Source organism: Enhydra lutris, unplaced genomic scaffold, assembly GCF_002288905.1.
Source record: "Enhydra lutris kenyoni isolate GAN:26980312 unplaced genomic scaffold, ASM228890v2 scaffoldscaffold13, whole genome shotgun sequence".
Lineage (NCBI taxonomy): Eukaryota > Metazoa > Chordata > Mammalia > Carnivora > Mustelidae > Enhydra > Enhydra lutris.
Genome location: NW_019154097.1, coordinates 42883247 through 42890566, shown reverse-complemented (window position 1 = coordinate 42890566; position 7320 = coordinate 42883247).

Here is a 7320-nt window from a genome sequence, read left to right as displayed (position 1 = left end):
CAGCTCGATGCCCCAGGCCTGGGGGAGGCCATTTGGCGGGTCCAGCACACCCCATGACCACACACACCCTTCCCCCACACGTCACAATGCGGTGCCCCTGCAAACCACAAGCCCAAAGCAGGTTTGATGGCATACCCTTGTGAGGTGCAGTGACATCCCTTTTTTAATTCCATTATCTTCTAATTAATTTTTTTTTAACGTGACTACAACCACTATCTCATCTGGCACCTTTGGGAACCATGGATCTCGGTCTCTACACTGAAAATAGGATCATGGAAGGACTCCTCCAGATTTTAAAGGATGCCACGACCCTGGACTGGGGAGCAAGCCCAGGCTCTCTCGTCCCACAGCTGCTCCCTCCCTCTCCCTAAACCGCCCTTCACCCCACTGCACATGGGTCCCAGGTTCCAGAGCCATCCCAGAGGTCCAGAGGTCGCCAGAGTGGAGCCCAGAATAACCACCTGGCCTTGGCCGTCCTGCCCCTCTCATGCCTGGGGGCCTGGCAGCTTCACCTCCCCGTGCCTGCCCCCACGCCCCCAGCTCACACGGGCCCTTCTGTGTCCTCGTTCCCGCCGCCGTCTCTTCATCTGCTACAAGAAGGTTCACTTTAAAGGCCTTCGCCTCCAGGAAGTCTCCCCTGACTGCCCTGCACCCCCCACCATAGTTAATTCCCTGGACTAGAGTTTCTCAAACTGTGGTCCCCGGACCAGCAGCAGCACTACCTGAGAACCGTGAGAGACACAACGTCTCAGCCCCCTCCCTCCAACCTCCTGAATGGGAAACGGGCCTGGTGACATGTGTTCGAACCAATCCTCCAGGTGGTTCTGGGGCAAAATTAAGTTGAGCGCCAGCCAGAGAGGACCCTGGGAAAAGGTCAAGGGAAAGTTCTGACAAAAGCTCCCAAAAGAACCGTCCACTGGGTAACAGGATGATGGCAGAGGAGAAGCTGTGCTCCCTGCCCCTCCGGCCTGAGGCAGGGCCCTGCTGGACCACAGGGGTCGTAACCCTGCCTGAGCCACAAAGGCACTTCTGGCCTCCTCACTGGGCATGCTGCCGCTAATTCACACGCTGCGAACGGCAGCAGGTAAGCAGGGAGGCCTGCGTCCCACAGCGGTGAGGACCCTGGCACCAAATGCTTTTATCGTGGATTATCTCCCTGAATGTGTTCAGAGGCCTCACCTGGCATAGCCCCGACTGGACAAGTGAGAAGGTGAGGCCCAGAGAGGTGAAGAGATTGGCCTGCCGGCAGGGGCACCACCTAAATCTAACCCCAGGCTGGCGTCCTCTAGAGCCTGCACCGTAACCGTGGCCTTGTCACCCCCAAGAAACGGCGCCTGAGTCAATAAACCGCATCAGCAACACCGGCGGGGACACCAGTTACCCCCAACACTTCCTGGTAACTAATGCCACAGAGATTCCCACGGCTGCTCACCGGGGCCCCGAAACCAAAGGGAGGGGGAGGGAGGAACAAACGAGGAGTGTGCGTGGCTCAATGATGAGAACAGGCCACCAAGCAAGGATTACGGTGAATCCAGTCTACATCTGAGGTTGATTTTTTAAAAAAAAAAATGAGTGGCTCGTGTGGTCCAAAGCAACCCTCGATGTGTCGGGTTTGCCCAGAATGATTCTAGAATGCAGGCATTTCCTATAGGCGAACCGAAGTCCTGACCCCGCAGAGCCCTCGTCCCCAAGGGGTCCTGTGCCTGAGCTGCCTGCCCCTGCCCCCGCCCGGCGCAAGTTCCTTCCACGGGAGGCCCCATCAAGGCGCAGCATGTGGCCGTGGATACGCACCAGTGGCGAAGACAGAAGTTCCTGAAAACACAGTGCTCTCCCGCCTAATTATTCTAACAGAACCCAAGCTCCGGGCAATGAGGTGACAGTCTCTGGCAGTCACAAATGAGCCTTCCTCTGTCACTTAGGACTTTCGTCCATTCTGACGGATCCTCACCCGGGTGGGTCTGTCGCTACGTGACTAAGGAGTTGTCTGCTGTTGTTCCCACAGCCGAACGGCACCAAATTCCCGCCTCCATCCATGGGTGTGAACTAGACAGACACTGGACACACATAGAGGGAGTCCCCTTGGCCAGGGAAACACAGCCAGGTGACAAGTTAACAGGGACAGTTGTGGGCAGGCATAGATGGTATGAACAGTGCCAGGGTTTGGTTGGGAAGCTCGGAGGGAGGCCGCCTCTCAGGGAGGCATTTTCAAGGACCTTGTTGAGCTAATGGAACGAAGCCCCCCATTTCAGCCAGGTTCTGCTGCAGCCTGCACCCCTGGGCTCCCGAACGCCCTCTTCACCACCAGGAGGTCTGTATAACATGGCCTCTATTACTGAGAATCCCCAGTAAGTGGGAATATGCCACTGTCTTATATTATTATTTTAAGATTTTATTTATGACAGAGGGGGGGGCATGCATGAGCTGGAGCGAAGGCCAGAGGGGGAGGAGGAAGCAGGATCCCCGCTGAGCAGGGGGCACGATTCAGGACTCGATCCCAGGACCCCAGGATCATGACCTGAGCCGAAGGCAGATGCTTAACGATGGAGCCACCCAGGTGTCCCAATGCATCACTGACTTCCTCCTGCCGTCCTGCTAAGGGCCAAACAGTGGGGCTTTACCAGCAAAATCTCCAGGGTCTCTCTCAGTTCTAACAAGCTATGCTGATGCGGGGGTCAGATTTTATTTGCGGACGGTCAAGGAAGAAAGGAAATGCCAAGGTAAAAAAGGAAGTGTGAAAGATCACACGAAGGGGACTGAAAGCCAAATCCTGGAAGTTGGAGGGGCCGGGACTAGGGGTCTCACGTGCTAAGACTTTAAGCTCCACCCTATGAGCAGGTGGGCACTATGGAACTTTCTGCAGGTGAAGACTCAGGGAGAAGGATCTGGGGCCGTGAGGGCAGATCCCACTAGTTGGGGGAGCCGAGCCCCGACAGTTCCACACGCCTGCATCCCCCAGGCATCCTGTTTCCACTTCAGCCCCACATCCACCTCCGGGAACGGGAGGCAGAGCAGCAGGATCCCAACCCTGCGGCCTGCGTTCACCTCTCTGGCGGCCCCGTGGAGGCTCCCATACAGGCTTCAGGCCCCCTCTGCAGGCTTCCATCCCCCAGGGTTGCTCATGCCTTTGTCTCCTCTCCTGGCCTCCTTGCCTACACCCATGGGGGGCAAGAGACAGCCCTGCCCCCACTCAGAGCCTCAGCAGCCCCCCCGCCCCTGGACCTGGGCAGGCATCTCCACTGCATCTGGCTGGCTCAGCCCCCTGCCCATCTGCCAATCCCCCCCCACCTCCAGTCCTCTGGTCACGTTAGCACACCACCCTCTTCATCTGCTCTCCTCTGGGCCTGCCCTTCTCCCTCCTGCTCACCGGGAGGAGCAAGGGGCCCCTGTGGCTCTGTAGAAGGGGGTGTTTTCTGTGCCACATCCTCTCGCTCTGGCCTGAACAGCAAAGGCGTCTTGCTCTGAGAACCGCTCCCTGCCCCTCCCCCGAGCCCCCACTTCCTGAGGGCAGAGGTCTGCGCACTGCTCCCCGCCGGTTCCTTGCAGGCCTCCTGCCCGCCTTCCTTCTGGCCAACATGCTTCCGGCCCCCAACAGAACCAGGCCACAGTCAGCCACTTCAGGGGGCCCTCATGCTCCTGGAGGTCCTATTCCCCCAGGCTCCCGGGCAACTCGTGCCCAAGGGGTCGGGGTTGACGCTCCAGGACAGATTCCCACCAGCTGGTGTCTAGAAGGGGAGGCGGCGTCCTGCCAACCTCCCGGCAACCAGCGCTCAAAGCATGGGTCCTGGAAACCACAAGGCGCAGACCCCAGGGGCCTGCCTCTCTCCCAGGGAAGGACGGAGACCCTGTCCCCAAACCAGGTAGGCTCATAGGCTCACTGGAGCCACAGTCCCATCACGTCCTGTTTCTGTTGGAGCCTGGCCCCTGCTGACGCCACGGAAGAGTCCGAGAGCCCCACTGCCCAGCGTCGGGCTCCATCCGGGAGCCTCACCCTGCCTGTGCCACTGTGTCATTGCTGGACGCAGGCAAGAGAGTCCCTTTCCCTAGACGCGCGTTTATCTCGGTCACTCGGGACCTGGCTGCACCCGGTCCTGGGAGAGCCCCCACCGCCCCAGTAAGGAAATCTGTGCTCTGAGACGGCTGACCAGTCCAGCGGGGGAGTCCCAGTCCCGGCCCCACGGCCGTCCCGGGCTTTCCCCTGCCCCACCGGCCGCAGCTGCGAGAGTGGCACAGACACGGAAGGAAAAGTGTATAAACCACCCCCTTGGTCTGCTCGGGGCTCAGACCTTGAGAGACGACTCTCGTCTGGGCCCGCCGGTGTGGAATAAACCTCCGGTCCTCCGAGGTCTCCGAGTGCCGCTTGGTTCTTTGGCCGGGATCCAGCCAGGTTCCGTAACACTTGGTTCCCACACCGGCAAACCAGCCGCGCCGGCCCGTGGTTGGCATCGGTTTGGGGACCACAGCGGGCGTGACAGGACGAAGGGTCGTAACGGAGAAGGTGCGCCCTGCCTAATGGCCGGCATCTCCCACCTGGTCACCTCGGACCAGCCCCGCCCCGCTGTTCCCCCCGGACTCGAGGAGACTTGGCAGGGGAGAACCTGGTCCCGACGTCGCGTTCCAGGGAGGCCTGGGGGCCCGGGACCCGTCAGACCCACCCATCAGGGTGGAAGGGGAGACGGACCACCTCCTGGAGACCTCCAAGTTCTCACAGGTAGGACTTTCCTGTGAGGGAAGTCCCTCAGGTCAGGAACCCCCCCCCCCAAAAGGGGGGCAGAAAGGAATTTCTGAACGGGATTCCGCAGGTCAGGGCCTCACGGGGGGACTGTAGTAACTGGTGTGACCGCGCGAGCGCCCGTGCAGGCTGGCCTGGCTGGCTGATTCTGTGGCTCCGCGGTCTTGAGACTACAGAGTCCGAGGGGGCCCCAACCTGCTTCCCTGGTGACCTCATAGGGTCCATGGCAAGCGCTTCGGGGTGCCAGTCCAGGGTTTATATGGACTCGCCATGGCCAAGAGCCCCCAGTCTCCTCCGGGAGGGCGGACAGGCGGGCATCTGACTGCTCTCCTCTGGAGGGACGCCCACCCTTGTCCGTCTCTGTGCCACTGCACACGGGGACATCACGGTGGGATCAGGACAGAGTAAACCTACGGTCCTAGACTGTAGGGTCAACATTTCGGGAAGGGGTTTTCAGAAGACCATGGAGTTCACATGCATCCCGGCCAACTGCGAGCCCTCTGAGTTAGAGCGGCACAACCTTTAACGTCGGCCGGGCTTCAGGGGGGACGCTGGATGTCCCAACGGACCATCAGGCGTGACAAGTTGTAACAGGGGAACCAGGACACCCCGACAAGTTTCCGCACAGTGACTCCTGCGTAGGAAGTGCCCAGACCCTCCCCCGGAGTGCGATCCGCGTGCAACAGGCAGCGGCAGGCCCAGCAGCCCAAAGAGACCCACAGAAGCCCCCGCCTCCACAGATCCTGGCCAGAGACCCCGAGTCTAAACCAATCCTGCCCCCTCCGTACTACCCTCAAGGCCGTCTACACCCGGCCCCCCCACAGTTCCAGACACTCCACCGCCATCAGTCTCCCCGGCACCCCAGGCCCAGAGGATCCTCTTTCTCAGGAACCAGCAGCCCGGCTGTGCCCCAGGACTGGCCAAGCGTCCTCCAAATGCCGGTGCGAGACACGCGGGAACCCAAGAGGCACAGTAAACACAGGACAGTCCAGCCCGGCCGTTCCATGCTTATTATCAACCTTTCTCCACCGCCGACCCCACAACTGCACCCAGGAGCCCACCTGTTCATTCTGGGAAAGAGTTTCCAGGGTGGCCCTGTTGGCAGGTCTATAGGGCGGAGAGGCCCCCACCATCAAAAGGGGGAAACCCAGACCCCCATGGCCAGGAATCAATGTGCCTACTGCAAAGAAACGGGGAATTAAAAAAACGTATGTCCCGACTGCGGAAAAGCTCTTCTCACCCCAAGAAGGGGACCTCATAGGCCTTGCAGAAATAGACCGGGCTCTCTTCTTCTCTGCTCCCATGAGCCCACGGCCAGAATGAAAATAGGAGGCAAACCAGTGACTTCCGTGATTGATACTGGGGCCAAACACTCTGTTGTCACCTCCCCAGTGCCCCTTTCAGCAAAAGGACTGTGGCCATCCTTGGGGCTACCAGGACACGGGCCATAAAACAGCCCTTCGGCCAGGCTCATCAGTGTAAACTTGGGGGCCATGAGGTCCGACGTGAGTTCCTTTATCTACACGATTACCGCATCCCCTCCTGGGCCGAGACATACTCTCCAAGCCTGGGGGCTCAGATAACCTCTAAGCCCGTTGGGCACACCAGCCTCCAGCTGAACCCAGGACCACAGAGGACAGGTCTCTGGTATCCGCAATGACCACACCAAGGGACAGAATGGAGGCTATTCCCCACCCAGGCCCGCCAGAGCTCAGGCTCACCTTCCCTTCAGTGTGGGCTGAAGACAACCCACCTGGACCAGCCCAGAATTGGGCCCCTGTCATTGAACTGATCCCGGGAGCCCCACCCCAGAGACAAAGGCAATACCCCACTCCTGCCGGTGAAGAAGCCGGGAGGGGGATATCAACCAGTCCAAGGCCTGCCAGCCACCAATAGGGAGCCATCCCCCTGCACCCAGTGGTCCCAAATCCGTGCACCGTCCTCCAGTCTGAGAAGGACCTCCCCCTCGCCGGAGACACACAAGACTGCACAAAAGGCACAGAGGCCCTCGGGCAGCTCCTGGCCGACTCAGATACCGACTGTCATGGGAAAAGGCCCAAACCTGCCAACAACAGGTCTGATATCCTCTTTCCCTCCTCACCCCCCACAAAAAAAAGGAAAGTAGGGTTGTAGGGAAACAGGTCATCATCTCTTTGCCATAAGCCCCGGACGAAAAGGGGCGTATGAGAATTCCTGGGGCCCCTGCGGGGTTCTGCTGCTGGGTTCCCAGCAACACAAGACGCCCCCGATGAGCTCTTGGGGGACCGAGTCGAGAAAGCTGAGCCCCTTCACAGAGATCAAGGCTGCCCTGGGGAGGGCTCCAGCCCCAGGCCTGCCAGCACAGAGAAGCCCTTCCATCTCTTTGTACATGAAAAAAGACAGCGCTCGGGGTCCTCACCCAGACTGTTGGGCCTGACGGCGGCCAGCTGCATATCCGTCAGCGGGACCGCACTTGGTGGCGGCAGGACGGCCACCGTGCCTCGGGGTGCTGCCACCACAGGCCTACTCAGGTGGCAGACGAGCTCACCCTGGGACAAGAGCGTAACCCCTCAAGGTCCCTCTGCAGTGGCGTCCCTCACGAACACATGGGG